This window comes from Raphanus sativus, unplaced genomic scaffold, assembly GCF_000801105.2.
Source record: "Raphanus sativus cultivar WK10039 unplaced genomic scaffold, ASM80110v3 Scaffold0484, whole genome shotgun sequence".
Lineage (NCBI taxonomy): Eukaryota > Viridiplantae > Streptophyta > Magnoliopsida > Brassicales > Brassicaceae > Raphanus > Raphanus sativus.
The window spans coordinates 7,072-23,600 of NW_026615802.1; positions in this window are offsets into that span (position 1 = coordinate 7,072).

A 16,529-nucleotide genomic window follows, 5' to 3' on the forward strand; every position below is an offset into this window, starting at 1 on the left:
CCATGGCCGCCGGCGGCTAACGCCCGTGCTGGCCGTGGCCGCCGGGCGGCTAGCCCCGCACTGGCCGTGGCCGCCGGCGGCTAGCGCCCGTGCTGGCCGTGGTCGCCGGGCGGCTAGCCCCTGCTGGCTCGGGTCGTCGGACGGCTAGTCTTCGTGCGTAAGTTCTAGGCCCCCGGGTCGTCAGAAATCCGTGTTTTGCGACTTTCCGAGATCCCGCAAAACAAAACTCCTTTTCTTGCTCCAAGATTTCGAAGAATCCATAAGACGTCAACGGACAGGAAGACTTCGTATAAAACGGTGATGGTTATCTTAAAACACCATTTCCCTCGGCAATGGATCGAAGATCTTCCGAAAGACTCGACATCCAAGTGTTGGCTAGCCCCCGTGCTGCCTCTAGGCGCCGGACGACTAGCGCACCCCGTACTGCGCTGGTTATCGGGCGACACAACATTCGTCAAGCACGGCAAATCCTCGCAAAACTATTCCGACGATAGTCCAATCCAATACTTTGCACCTTTCGTAAAATAATCCTAGACAATACTTCACGAGACAGCTTCTGCGCGACTAAACTCGACAACATTTTACGAAACAGTTTCTGTAAAATTAACTCGACAACATTTTGTTGAAAAACTCTCGTAAAGTAAAAGCTCGGCAATATTTTACGAAATATCATTCGTAAAGAAAAACAATATCATAAGCTTCTTGACCTGACCAGTTCACTCATAGCTTGACGAAATATCAAGTCTCACTCAAGTGACGTCTTGCCAATCATTTTCGCTTGTCCGCCCACCTTAGCCTTCTTCGAGTTTCGCCTACTTCTCCTCCCTTTGCTTCAACGATTCTGCACTATTCCTTCGGGTACATGGTCGATTTAACCAGCAGTACGAGGAAACGAGGATATGAACTTAGGCGAAGACCTTTGACAATAAAACGTTAGAAGACAAAGAGGAACGAACATGAGGCAATCTCGAGTAATCAATGAGACTAAGGTATGTCCGACTTAGAAAATTTTATCATAGGAAAGGATGGGAACGTCTTGTAAACCGCCGTAAAATTTAGGGAACTTAGGACCTAGGTGGAAAGTCTAGCTAGCTAAGTCTTAGGCATTTTCTTCCAGTTTCGTTCTATTGTTCCTTGACTGTTTAGGCATAACGCGCAAACCAATCTAATCTCTCGAAAAACCGAGAAACGATCGCCGCGCATCCTTGGCATACTCTTTCCGCTTCCGTGAGACTAATGGCACGACGGAGAGCTACAAAATTAACGAAATAACCTTCGGTAAAACTTCATGAGTAACCCGAAGCAACTTTCGCCAAAAAAAAGAAACCTAAAGTGGAAAATCGTTTCGAAAAGCCATCACCCATAACTTGGAAAACTCCTCTATGATTGGCATGTCTATCTCGACGAACTCTATTCGGCCCTCGGCCAACTACGTCTTTCCATAAAGCCCGAACATGCACTCGACATCGCCATTAAGGACAATCGTCAACTAAACACGATCTTAACGGTAACACAAAGGGTCATGGACTGGTCTTTTACCAACGACTTCCTTGGCTAAACGGCTGAAGTCAGCCTCCATGCCGATCCACAATACTTAGCGACCACCGCTCCAACCGTGTAACGGCTAAAAAAGACAATCCACGATTTGTCGTAAAACGCCAAACGGATATTATGCAAGCAGTTTGTCGTATAACCCAAAATCGGAAATCATACGATAACGAAACTTGATCCTAACAACCAAATGGTTAAACGGAAGATTTTAAACTTATCATCAAATCGATTAAGTTCTATACGCCCCATAAAACGCGGCACGAAAAGAAACGCTCGTAGCAAAGCTCCCAGAGCTATACGAGTCATTCTTACAAAAACAAATCTCAGAAGGCCAACACTTCACGAAACATAGTGAAGTTAGACGCTTCCCCCCCTGGTAAAATTTACGCGACCCTTCGGTCCTAAATCCTCAACACAATTCGCCAACTACTAAACGGCTGCGACAACGGATCCAGTATCCATGAAACGATTATCACATCCAGACACATGTCTCTCATCGCTTACACCTAAAATCGCTCTCTAAAAAGTAGCATACGGACCAAGCGACAAAATCACAATCCGAAGTGACTACTCGGATTCTATCCTTAACACTTGACGAAAGTATAAATCAAATCATAAGCGAAAGCCCATAATCCTCTTATGGCATGAGAAAAATAAAATCACAGCACTGCGAGACGTCGCTTCGTGCTCGGATAAACATTTTTCGATAACAAATTCATACGCCTTCAAAACGGCATCATTTCGTTGTTGCTGATCACAACAAACGAACTCTAACGTCCTAAACAGACAAGCCACCTAAGGGTAGGCTCTTTTACATCCGACAAGGATCCATAGCGCGCTATACAAAAAATCCAAATTTGGTTCAGCACTTCGTAAAGGAAGTAGCTTGATTCGTGCCCAGACAAATCATATAAGCCGATACCACTTCGCGGATTTTAAAACGGTACGAATCAGGTTAAAATCACAAACAGGCAAAACGAAAGCCGATTTGTCATCGCACAGCCTCAGTCTGAGAGTAAACCTAGGTCTTGCCCTAAACCCAGCCTTGCTGGTATCTTAACATCTCATAGGCAAAGCGTCAACGACGCGAGATCCCAAAACTTGTCTCTTCACTCAAGTCCGAACGTTTTCACGAATTTTCGTGTAAATCGTAAACCGCAGGAAAATCTCGCTTTGTACAAACTACGGATACGGTGATCGTCAGGGAGGCAGGAATGAGACGACAACTCACACCCTGCCCCTCTAACTTCGACAAACAGAAGTTCTAAACGCAAAATATTTTATAAATGCATACCGCGAGTTCAATACAACGCCCTAAAAAGGGCAGGGACTCAAAGCCACCAACGGCCAGTCCCGAAATCATACATAATGGCCAACCAACGGCCGAAATGTAATCAAAATAAAAATCTCTAAAGGGATTGATAAACCTAGACGCTCCCCGGAGCATCACCTTCATCCTCAAAACTCACCCAAAGTAGGAACGGTCTCACCATCGCCTCCATTGGTCGCACCATCACTGCATGTCTCATATGCGCCGGCTTCGCGATCCTTGACTGCGTGGTCCTGGTCCTCCGAACCCTCCGAATGCAGGACAAGGGTGCACACGGATTTCAGACCAGCAAGAATCGAGTCGAAGTTGAGCAACGAACTCACGGTCTTCCCGACGTCACGTTCAAGATCGCCAATCAAAGGTGATGTGGATTTCCGCAATGAAATACTCTTAGCCAAAAATTTCGATTTTCAACTCATAATCTTCCGCCCGCAAGATCGCTCCCGCATCTTGCATGCTGGGGGGCTAACTGTTGGGGTCAAAAACGGTTATCTCGAAATCAACGGCTAAGTCTATTTGTCATACGAAAGAATAAGGAAGAAACGGGAAGTGATCTAAGTTTGGATAGGCCGAACGACAAGGAATCCGCCTTGAAACTTCAAAGAGCCCGTTCTCTCAAACCGTGAGGACCCAGAGAACGATCAACATATCAAATCGAAGCCCTCGTCGAGACGCACGTGCTGGTCGTAGCCGCCGGGCGGCTAGCCCCCGTGCTGGCCGTGGCCGCCGGCGGCTAGCGCCCGTGCTGGCCGTGGCCGCCGGGCGGCTAGCCCCGTGCTGGCCGTGGCCGCCGGCGGCTAGCGCCCGTGCTGGCCGTGGCCGCCGGGCGGCTAGCCCCGTGCTGGCCGTGGCCGCCGGCGGCTAGCGCCCGTGCTGGCCGTGGCCGGCGGCGGCTAGCGCCCGTGCTGGCCGTGGCCGCCGGGCGGCTAGCCCCGTGCTGGCCGTGGCCGCCGGCGGCTAGCGCCCGTGCTGGCCGTGGCCGCCGGGCGGCTAGCCCCGTTCTGGCCGTGGCCGCCGGCGGCTACCGCCCGTGCTGGCCATGGCCGCCGGGCGGCTAGCCCCGTGCTGGCTCGGGTCTTCGGATAACGATCTTCGGTACACGAATCCCAGTCCCCGGCAGTCTGAAGTTTGTACTTTGAGTTTTTCTCAAGTCCTCGCAGGACGAATCATCGAGATTCCGTGTACGAAACTCCAGTCCTTACTCCAATCAAAGACCATCGGAAACACTTCGGAAACTCGTAAGGTATCAACCGGAAGGAAGATCTTAAATTCTTCGTACGAAACAGCGATGGTTATCTTAAGACACCACTCGTCTCAACTCTACGAATGAATGAAGAACTTCCGGAGAGATCGTAGAAAACCACGGAAGTCCTGGAAACGGCCCGAAAGGGACTAAACACGATCGGACAGTCCGTTTACGATTATCTGAGATAGATACGACGATTTACGTTTATCTTTACATAGCGAGATAAATGCTAAATTTCCGGAAGGATAAATGTCAAATTTCCCGAAGATAAATGTCAAGTTTCCCGATGAAAGCCGACGAAAATGGAAAGAAGCCCGCCTTGCGGCCCAGGAGGAGAATAGACCGTCATAAGAAGGAGTATATAAAGGAGCTTTGGGAGAGGAAGAAAGGCAGAGCGAAAATCATTAAGAGAGAGAGAAATCCGAGATTGGAGACCTAGAAAGCTCCTGTTAGGTTAAGAACTTAGAATTTAGGCGGTAGACTAGCAAGGTAGGACCTAGAACGTCCGGCCGCCTCTCGTTCTATTTTCATCTTGTCCGCAGGCTCCTGTCTCTCTCGGAAGGATCTAACAATCCTTTTACTTAGAGTTCCGCTCATAGAAACCCTAGGCGTTATTCTCGACACGCCCGTTTCTATGACAAACGCTCGTACTAGACGAACTCCGCCAGGCAGTTCGATCTCTTGTTCAAATCTTTCCAACTGAACTACGTCCGACTTGATCCTCGAAAGGGGTACGTAGGCAGCCTTTCTCAAGGTCCAGTCCCAACTCTTAACAAAACCCTTGTTGTACTTAGAGTTCCGCACATAGAAACCCTAGGCATTATTCTCGACATGCCCGTTTCTATGACTAACACTCGTACTAGACGAACTCCGCCAGGCAGTTCGATCTCTTGTTCAAACAACTCCAACTGAACTACGTCCGACTTGATCCTCGAAAGGGGTACGTAGGCAGCCTTCCTTAAGGTCCAGTCTCAAATCTTAATAAAATCTTTCCGCATTTATTTGATCACTTGTCGTTGGTTGTCGCAGAGAATCCGGACCTTCAGGGAAAGTTAGGTTTACTTAGCTTTCCTCCGATTTAACTTAAATCGACAGTGCGAATTTCGGTTCCCACACTCAAGAGCATCCAGTTCCACGTTCACTGACTTAGTCCAAACAACTGATTGCATTGTCTGTTTGAAGTTTCGAGGTTCACGTTCTTGGGTATATGCAAGGGTATAAATTTGAAAAGAAGGCGAAAGACTGTCATAGGAAAGAACAGAGGAAATTGGATACGGTGTGGGGAAAATGGGTACAGGGTCTTTTGGAACTGAGGTAAGATGTTTAGAAGTGGAGATAAAAGGGACAAGGTTACAATGATACCCAGAAAGATATGACGGAGCTTTAGTCTGTCGTTTAGATCTCACTGCATTTTCTGTCCTAACTCCAGTGTTTTGTGTTTCAGATGCAGGTGGATGCAAAGAATCATCATGCGGAGGATGCACAGAACACTCAGAATGCATAGAAGGTAAAGGCATTGAATCAACATAATGCAAAGGAGAAGGCATTGGTAAAATTGTATTAGGAAACATATCAACAAGACCATGTAAAAGCTCAGTTGTTTTAAAAGGAAAATCATGTTCATGAAACACAACATTTCTTGAAATGAAAACAGAGTGCGTTTCTAAATCCAGCAACTTGTAACCTTTAAAACCGGGAGGATAACCAAGAAAAACACAGGGGATTGCTCTCTGAGAAAACTTATTTCGATCTTTTAAAAGAGTAGAAGCATAGCAGAGACACCCAAAAGTTTTAAATTGATCATACGAAGGAGACTTGCCTGTCAAGCATTCAAGAGGAGAAACGTTTTTCAGCAAAGGAGACGGAAGTCTATTGATCAAGAAAGCTGCTGTAAGTATACACTCACTCCAGTAAATCAATGGGATGTTTAAATGAAACAACAAAGATCGAGCCACATTTAAAAGATGTTGATGCTTCCTTTCTACAACAGAATTTTGTTGTGGTGTATATGCACAAGAAAAATAGTGAATCATGCCATTCTGAGCAACAAGATCATTGAAAGCTAACTCAGGTGCATTATCAGTCCTAATAGCTTTTACTTGAGTTTGAAACTGAGTCGAAATGAGTTTAAGAAAAGTTGGAAAGACTTGCAAAACATCACTTTTATATCTCAACATATAAACCCAAGTAACTCTTGTACAATCATCCACAATAGTAAGAAAATATTTGAAACCTTCAACTGATTCAACACTGAAAGGACCCCATATATCCAAATGAATAAGGTCAAAAGGTTTTAAAGACAAATTGTTATTTGATGAAAAAGCAAGACGTTTTTGTTTTGACAAAGGACAAATTGAACAATGAGAAGCTTTCGATTCTTCAGACTTGAAAGGCGGTAAACAAGGAACTATCTTCTGCAATACTAATGAAGACGGATGGCCTAAACGCCGATGCCAAACACTCTCAGCAACTGACAAAGATCCACAAAAAGAACCAAGCAACGATGATGAAGAAGATGCAGATGGAGGTAATGCAACAGACGATGGTTCAATGTCTAAGATGTATAAGTTGTGAAGTAAGCTACCCTTCCCAATCATCAAGCCCCGAGTAAGATCCTGAATCAAACAACCAATAGGAAAGAAATGAGTTGCACAATTCAAAGTTCGAACTAAACAACTCACACTTATCATGTTGAAATGGAAATCAGGAACAAGAAGAACATTGTATAGAATCAAAGAACCAGTAATATGAATGGTACCAGTATGCGTTATGGGTACTTTACTTCCATTAGGAAGAGTAACCGAAACACTAGACACTGGAGTTAATGCAGAAAATTTAGTTTGATCAGAACAAACATGACTTGAAGCTCCACTATCTATTATCCAAGAATCAGGTGGGACTATAGTGGGTAAAGTAGAAAGGCAATAGTTCTGATATTTCAACTGGTTATCTGCATAGGTAAGGTTTATAGATGGAAAGGGTATAGTACCAGAAGAGGAAGTAGCAGCCATTATCCCGTGATCAGTGATACTTGCTTTGGACGTAGTCAATGAGGAAGGAACTGAACGCTCTGGAGCCCGAACATGTGAATTGAACTGAGCAATCAAGGTCTGAATCTGCTGAGGAGTAAAGTTCTGCAGCATAAAATCACTTCCACTAGTAGTAATATGCGGAACAAGATCAGCAGAGGGAGATGTATATTCCAGAGAACCAGCAGTAGAGTACGCATTAGCAATAGCATTAGCTGTCTGAGTTGCTGGTGATTGCATCTGGACTTGAGACTGCGCCATAGGAGCTCTGGACTGAGATTGGTTCTTGTTAACATAAGCACCATGTGTCTTATATCCTGGTGGGTAACCATGAATCTTAAAGCACTTTTGAACCGTGTGTCCAGACTTGCCACAGTGTGTGCAAACAGGGCGCTGAGCTTGACGAGCAGCATAAGCAGCAATAAGAGACGCTTCTGCTTGTGTAGGAGACGCAACTTAACTTTGAAAAGTAGGATTATCAAGTCGTGTAGGAGGTTTAATAGACCTCTGTCGTTCATCTTGCGCCACAATGTTGAAAGCTTCCTCAATCGTTGGAATTGGTTTCAACATCAGGATGTGTCTCCTAGTCTGATCATAGGATTCATTGAGCCCCATGAGAAACTTAGTGACTCTGCTACGTTCTTGAATCTTCTCCCATAAAGCTGCAGCATCACACTCGCATTTACCGCAAGTACATACAGGAAGCTCAACGTAATTCTTATGCTCTTCCCAGAGAGTCACAAGCTCAGTATAGTATGTTGATACATCCATAGAACCTTGCTCAATCTTGCTCAACTTCTGTTCAATATCAAACACACGCGGAGCATCATCTTGTTTAAAACGAGCCAAGAGATTCTTCCATATACCTTCAGCCGTGTTGATGAAGAGCAAACTCTGCCCAATCTTCTTTGAGACGGAGTTCATCAACCACGTTGCTACCATGTCGTTACATCGAGACCAAGCACCATAATCACGGTGAGTAAGCGCCGGCTTAACCATCGTTCCGTCGATAAACCCAAGCTTGTTACGAACATTTAACGCCATACGCATCGAACGCCTCCAAGAATGAAACTCAGATGCTGTGCTTAGACGATCAGTAACAAGAACAAGACCAGCGTGATCATTATTGTGAAGAAAATATGGATTATCATACTGATCCATCGGAAATCGCTCAGCAGGATTCGCCATAGAAGCCAAAAATCAACAAACAATCAATCATCCAACAAAATAGCAATCAAATCTTCAAAGAGAACCAAGAATCAATCGGAGAAGACGAGCAAAGCAAAGAGCGATCAGAATGATGAAATCTCGAACCGCGATACAGAGGAGATTGAAGAATCGCGAGAAAAGAGAGATCGGAAAGCTCATCGTGCAGCGGAAGATCAGTATTTGTGCTCTGATACCATATTAAAGTTGATTCTCAGCTTGAGTTTGAAGATGAAATCAGCAATGGAGATCGAGGAAGATGATGACGAGAGAAGAAAGTTTGTTATTATTATTCAGCTCAACTCTCTCAACTGTACAAAATGTTCAATATATAGCTGGTTCAGCTAAATGAAACTTAAACCAGAAATAAATGAATAACCGGAACAAACCGGAGTAACTAAACCCAATACTAAACCATCCTAATACTATAACTCATGCTCTTATACATATAGTTCAAAAATCCATAAAGAAGAACACTTACTTATAGTCAGAGGCAAGAGGTAGATTATGAAATAAGAAAAAAAAACTTTGAATTGGAGGCTGTATGAGTCAACGAAGTTGGAGACTCCTTGCCATTACCATCTGAGATCAACTTTCTCTTCCTGGAGTTTGGTTTCAATGTCTGAAATTGATCTAAATGCCGATAAAAAAATTTGAAAAAATAAGAGTCTACTGTTAGGAAGTATGAGGATGATGTTCTGAGGATGAAGGCTGATAGGTGGAGATCCACAGCCTCTAAGAAAGCATTGAATGAGACATCGTGCTTGATGGAGTTAATAAATTGCTTAAAGGGGATGAATTAAAATATCATAACGTCTAGGAGGATGAGAACCAAAGACGAAACGACGAAATCAAAGCTCGACAAAGAACTTCTTCACGACGATTCGTCTCACTCGATATTCTGCTATAGGAAAGTCGTAGGAGGCACGTGTCAGTTAATGAAGGGGTTGTTACAAGTTGACGGGAAGATTGTTAGACGTTAACGGAAGTAGACGCGTGTCGACTATTGAAGAAGAGCGTAACAGAATCGTTAAGAGAAGTTACACGAGGAAGCTAATAAAAGAAGATGAAGATCATTTTTAGTTTTTCAATCAGAAAAATACATTTGTAATCTCTCTGAAACCTTTTCTGGATTTACATACTTTCTCGTTAAGCTTTTGAGTTGTTTCTGTGAGTATACTCTTGGCTTAAGGGAGTGATCCTTTGTTGAATAAACCTTGGATTACACGTTTCTATCATCTCGATCTATCATCACGATTTTACTGTATCAAAGGTATCAGACGTCAGACGATTCTCGGAAACCATGGCTGAAACGAGATCTCAAGCTTTGCGACGGGAGAAGGAGATCGTTCATCACGACGGCGATGAAACGATCGGAGGAAGGATACAAGCTTTGGAAGGAGCAATTTCGGAGCAACGCATCTTCTTGGAGACGAAGATCGCAGACATTTTCGAAGCGATTCGCTTACTGCAAGTGAATCACCATCCATCGACGAGTGGTGAGCGAGTCAACTCGGATCATTCACATCGATTTTCGCCACCGGAGGACGTTCGTTATGATGATCAACCACGCCATCATCACCAACCGATTCATCCTACCTACACTGGTATGACTCGTTTGGCGCGAGTTGATTTTCCATGATTTAATGGTGAAAATGTGAAGGGATGGTTGTTTAAGGTGGAAGAGTTCTTTGCGATTGATAATACTCCAAGGGAGTTACGAGTACGTTTAGCCTCGATTCACTTTGATCAACTAGCTGCTGAATGGCATCAATCAGTTGCTCAATCAGAGGTGGATGCTCACGTAGTAGAGGATTGGGAGCAATATAAACGATTGTTGAAGGAGAGGTTTGAAGAAGTACTGGACGATCCAATTGCAGAACTCAAGAGGTTGCAGGAGACTGAAGGGATTGCTCACTATCATGCGAAGTTCGAGGTCATTCGTAATAGAGTGAAACTTTCTGAAGAATACTTGGTGAGTGCATATTTGGCAGGATTGAATACTGATACACAGATGCATGTGAGGATGTTTAAACCTAAAGCAGTGCGAGAGTGTTTGATGTTGGGCAGATTATATTAAACTGCACATCCTCGTAAAGCTCAGTCTCATAGTTGGTCTAGCGGGAAGACAACCAGCAACACTACTAAAGGCTTATTGCCTTATCAGAAGCCATCTGTACCAGTGGGTGAGAAACCGAAGGAGGTGACTAAACAAAATCAACTGTTTCTTTCTCAAGAACAGATGAGTGAAAGAAGGGCAAAAGGACTCTGTTACTACTGTGATGAAAAGTACACACCGGGTCATTATCTGAAGCATAAAAAGACTCAGTTGTACATGATGGAAGCGGATGACAAAGAAGAGTTTTATGAAGCAGAGGAGGCACCGCTATTAGAAGAGACAGAGGGTGATATTGCTCAAATCTCTGTTAGTGCGGTTGCAGGCGTTTCGGAGGATTTCAGAACCATGAAAGTTAGAGATTGGCATGGGAAAAAGACACTTTACATCCTTATTGATTCAGGCTCCACTCATAACTTTATGGACCCTGGAATGGCGAAGAAACTTGGCTGTAAAGTGTTACCTCCACGCATGAAAAGAGTAGCAGTAGCAGATGGTGGGAAGTTAAGTGTGGAAGGAAGAGTAGAGATGTTCCAGTGGAATTTTCAAAATTCATCTTTCGCGCAAGACGTGATGATACTTCCACTCGGTAACTGTGATATGGTTCTTGGAGTTCAGTGGTTATCTACTCTAGGACCAATTACATGGGACTTCTTGAAGTTAGAAATGCAGTTCCGGTTGAACAATAAGCGAGTAGCCTTACATGGCATTAAGGAGGGTGGGGTAACAAAAGTGGATGCAACTAGGATGGATAAGTTGCAGGAAGAACAGTCTCAGATCTCCATGATATACATTCAACAGAAGGAATGTGAGGAAGAGCCTGAACTTTATACAATAGAAGAGAAGGAAGAAGAAGTAGTCAACCCACAGTTAAAAGAATTATTGTTCAAGTACAGAGATGTGTTTGAGGAGCCGACTACTCTTCCACCTCATAGAGAGCATCATGACCACAAAATTCCTCTGTTAGAAGGTTCTAACCCAGTCAATCAACGACCCTACAGATATGCTCTATACCAGAAAAATGAGATTGATAAAATGGTGCAAAACTTGTTGGATGCTGGTACTATACAATCGAGTTCAAGTTCATATGCATCTCCTGTGGTTCTGGTGAAAAAAAAAGGATGGTTCTTGGAGACTCTGTGTTGATTACAGGAACCTTAATGGTCTGACAATCAAAGATAGATTCCCCATTCCGTTGATTGAAGACCTTATGGATGAGTTGGGTGGTTCAAAGATTTATTCAAAGATAGATTTGAGAGCTGGTTATCATCAAGTGAGAATGGAGCCGAATGATGTTCATAAAACAGCTTTCAAAACTCATAGTGGCCACTATGAATATCTGGTAATGCCATTTGGGTTAACCAATACCCCTGCAACATTTCAAAATTTGATGAACTCGGTGTTCAAGGATTATCTCAGGAAGTTTGTGCTCATCTTCTTTGATGACATACTCATCTATAGTAACAATATGGAGGATCATTTACAACACTTGGATGCTGTTTTTGCGTTGATGAGGCAACACAATCTGTATGCCAAAAGAAGAAAATGTGAGTTTGCAACGGAGAGAGTGGAGTATTTGGGTCACTTCATAGAAGCAAAGGGAATTTCTACTGATCCTAATAAGGTCAAAGCGGTGAAAGAGTGGCCTATTCCAGCAAACCTGAAGCAGTTACGAGGATTTCTTGGTCTTGCTGGATATTACAGGCATTTTGTAAAGAGTTTTGGAGGTATTGCTAGGCCACTTACAGCATTGACTAAGAAGGACTCTTTTTGTTGGTCTGAAGAAGCGCAGAAGGCTTTTGATGAGTTAAAGCGAGCTTTATGTGAAGCACCTGTATTGGCTTTACCAAACTTTGATAAACAATTTGTAGTCGAAACAGATGCTTGTGGGAGTGGTATTGGTGCAGTGCTAATGCAAGATGGTCACCCCTTGGCCTATATCAGTCGCCATCTTAAAGGGAAGCAGTTACATTTATCAATCTATGAGAAGGAGCTTTTGGCGGTTGTTTTCGCAGTTCAAAAGTGGCGACATTACCTCTTACCTGCTCACTTTATCATCCGTACTGATCAGAGAAGCTTGAAGTATCTCTTGGAACAGAGATTGAATACTCCTATCCAACAACAATGGCTGCCAAAGTTGTTAGAGTTTGATTACGAGATTCTGTATCGGCAAGGTAAAGATAACATCGCTGCAGATGCTTTATCAAGAGTTGAAGGTTCTGAAGTGTTGTGTATGGCTCTGTCTGTGGAGGATTGTGATTTGCGAAAACTGATTAAAGAGAGTTATGATCAGGATCCGATCACTAAGAAGATCATAGAAGAGTTGCAGTCGAAACCAGAGTCACATAAGCATTTCTCTTGGATGCAACAGACCTTAAGGAGGAAAAGTAAACTGGTGATTCCTTCTATTCCTGCATTAAAGAACAAGATTTTGGAATGGCTTCATGGATCAGGAAGCAGTGGTCATTCGGGAAGAGATGCCACACATCAACGCGTTAAAAGCTTGTTCTATTGGAAGGGAATGAGTAAAGACATTCAAGCTTACATACGACGTTGTCATGTGTGTCAACAGTGTAAACATGGGACAGTAGCTTCTCCTGGCCTAATTCAACCTCTACCGATACCCACAGCAGTTTGGACAGATATATCGATGGACTTTATCTCTGATTTTCCTCTGTCCTTTGGATATTCGGTGATCTTTGTGGTGGTTGATAGACTAAGTAAGGCAGCCCATTTCATTGCGCTGAAGCATCCTTATACGACAGCTTTTGTTGCACAAGCCTTCCTGGATAACATTTTTCGCTTGCATGGGTTTCCTCAGACAATAGTCAGTGATCGAGACACTATCTTTCTCAGTGAGTTTTGGAAAGAATTGTTTACTCTCCACGGCGTTTCTCTCAACTATTCGTCAGCTTATCATCCTCAAAGCGACGGCCAAACTGAGGTGGTGAACAAATGTTTGGAGACATACTTACGATGTATGACAAGTGAGAGACCACACCTGTGGAGTAAATGGTTGCCTTTAGCCGAGTTCTGGTATAATACAACCTATCACTCTGCTACAAGGATCACGCCGTTTGAAGCTGTCTATGGTCATCCTCCCCCTCTGCATTTACCTTACTTACCGGGTGAATCTAAGGTTGCAGTGGTGGCAAAATCTATGCAGGAACGAGAGGACATGATCTTGATGTTACAATTTCATCTGTTACGAGCTCAACACCGTATGCGTCAGAATGAAGATTTACATCGAACAGAACGCACATTCGAGATTGGAGATTATGTGTATGTGAAGCTTCAGCCGTATAGACAACAGTCAACAGTGATGAGATCTAATGACAAGCTCTCTCCGAAGTTCTTTGGACCTTATGAAATCATTGACAGGTGTGGTGAGGTTGCCTACAAACTGAAGTTACCAGCTTCGTCTTTGATCCATCCTGTTTTTCACGTCTCTCAGCTCAAGGTACTTGTGGGCAACGTTCCTACGGCTACTCAGTTACCGACTGTTTTATCTGACGTGTTGATCAAGCAACCGGAGAAGATCCTTGAAAGAAAGATGGTGAAGCGCCAGGGCAGACCTGCAACTCAAGTATTGGTTAAATGGGTGAACCAGGGCGAAGAAGAGGCTACTTGGGAGTTTTACTACGAGTTACAGAGGAGGTTCCCTGACTTTGAACATTGTGGTCAAGGTTCTTCGAACAGGGAGGATTTGCTATAGGAAAGTCGTAGGAGGCACGTGTCAGTTAATGAAGGGGTTGTTACAAGTTGACGGGAAGATTGTTAGACGTTAACGGAAGTAGACGCGTGTCGACTATTGAAGAAGAGCGTAACAGAATCGTTAAGAGAAGTTACACGAGGAAGCTAATAAAAGAATATGAAGATCATTTTTAGTTTTTCGATCAGAAAAATACATTTGTAATCTCTCTGAAACCTTTTCTGGATTTACATACTTTCTCGTTAAGCTTTTGAGTTGTTTCTGTGAGTATACTCTTGGCTTAAGGGAGTGATCCTTTGTTGAATAAACCTTGGATTACAAGTTTCTATCATCTCGATCTATCATCACGATTTTACTGTATCATATTCAGTAACACCATTGTTGCTGGAACTTATCAAATCTTTGAGGAGAAGAAGAACCCTTCTTCGTGAAGAAGATGGAGGGTCTAAAGGGCCAGATTTAGACGGGCCTATTTGTTTTTACCTGGGCCGCAAAAATACTCTTCACCTAGAGTCTAAAATCCGTTAACAAAGCCCATCTTACCGCATCTTTAAGTGATGCTGTGCGTTTTGTTTAAGTGGCCACGTGTCGGCCTCTAGAGAAACGACTTTTTGACGTGTAATTCTAAGTGGCAAGCTCTGGAGTGAAGTAACTCTATTTTATATAAATTGATGTGTGGATTTTGAGTTCGGTCATTCTGAATCCGGATGAATTCAGTTATGATGTATAAGAACCTAAAATTATCTAAATAATCAATTTATCTAAAACGGGTTCGGATATTTGTAACAAAATAGCCATATAATCTGATTCGGTCCAAATCTTTTGAATATCGTTAGTTATATTATGATACATCTAAAATATATAACACTAATTATGAAAAATAAATATCGATGTATAAAAAAACTATTTCTATTTCACTTAATTTAGCCAACCACATAGAATTTTTTTTTTTTTTGTAATTTATAAAATCAGTTAGACATGAACATTATATGTCCATTTAGGTACATGTTGTTCCTTTTGGGTATCATTTTTTTTTGTTTTGAAACCAAGTCCCGCTTGAATATTATAAACTTATGTGTGGATTTTGAGTTGGGTCATTCTGGATTTTGATGAATTCGGTTCTGATGTATAGGATCCTAAAAATATCTAAATAACCAATATATCTAAAACGGATTTGGATATTTGTAACAAAAATAGCTAAATAACCTGATTCGGTCCAGATCTTTTGAATATCGTTAGTTATATTATGATACATCTAAAATATATAACACTAATTATGAAAAATAAATATTGATGTATAAAAATATATTTCAGGGGCCAAAGTTGAAATAAATATACTTAAAACATTTATATGAACTGAAAAAATCAATATAAAAGAACTGTACATTTGGATTCAAAATCATTTCTTTTAACAAAAAACTACACAAATATGTTGATTTGTATACAAATTTAAATTACAATGTAAATATTTAATTAATATAGAAATATGTCACATTGTTTAAACAAAATATCAATGTAAAATTATTGTAATATTGTGTTTTAAAATCATTTATTTTAACAACAAGCCAAATAAATATGTTGATTGGAGAGAAAATAAAACAAAGCCAGAGAAACATATAGTTTACGAGAGACATTCTATGTGTCGAATTTATTATAAAGAAAGTTTTACTAAGATAAATACATTCAATAATTACAAACAAATAATATATTTCATAAAAGTGAAAAATAATATCCGCGCTTTCGAGTCTGTTCAATTTCCGAGATTTTGGTGGCTGTTGAGGTTATTTTGAAAATTTTCTCATATCTTATAATATTGTTTCCCCTTTTAAAACTTTGTGTATCATATAATAAAGTTATAAAATGTAAAATTATGTGTTTTTAAAACTTTTTCAGGCGCAAAAATGCAAAATCGTGTGCTCCATTGAATCAAAAATGCAGCTTGAAGGTGACAATAGGGCTTTAGTCCTTTGAACTCAAACAATTAGTACGACCAGTAGGGTCTCCTTTGACTAGATCCCGGATCTCAACTGTCGTTTGTTGATCTCGGAAAAGAGTCGATCGACACGACTTTCGTCTAATCGATCGATACACCTTTCAAACAATCGATCGCTACAACGATGGTTGTATTGATCGATGGTAATTCTAGCAAGCATTATCGATTCGGTTGAAAACGTTCTCTAATGATCTAGACCATCATGACAAAGTTTAACGTTGAAAACGTTCTCTAATGATCTAGACCATCACAGCAAGCTTTAACCTTTGAAAACGTTATCCTTTATCCTTTAACGTTCTCTAATGATCTAGACCATCATGATAAAGTTCATGCATAAGATCTTGAA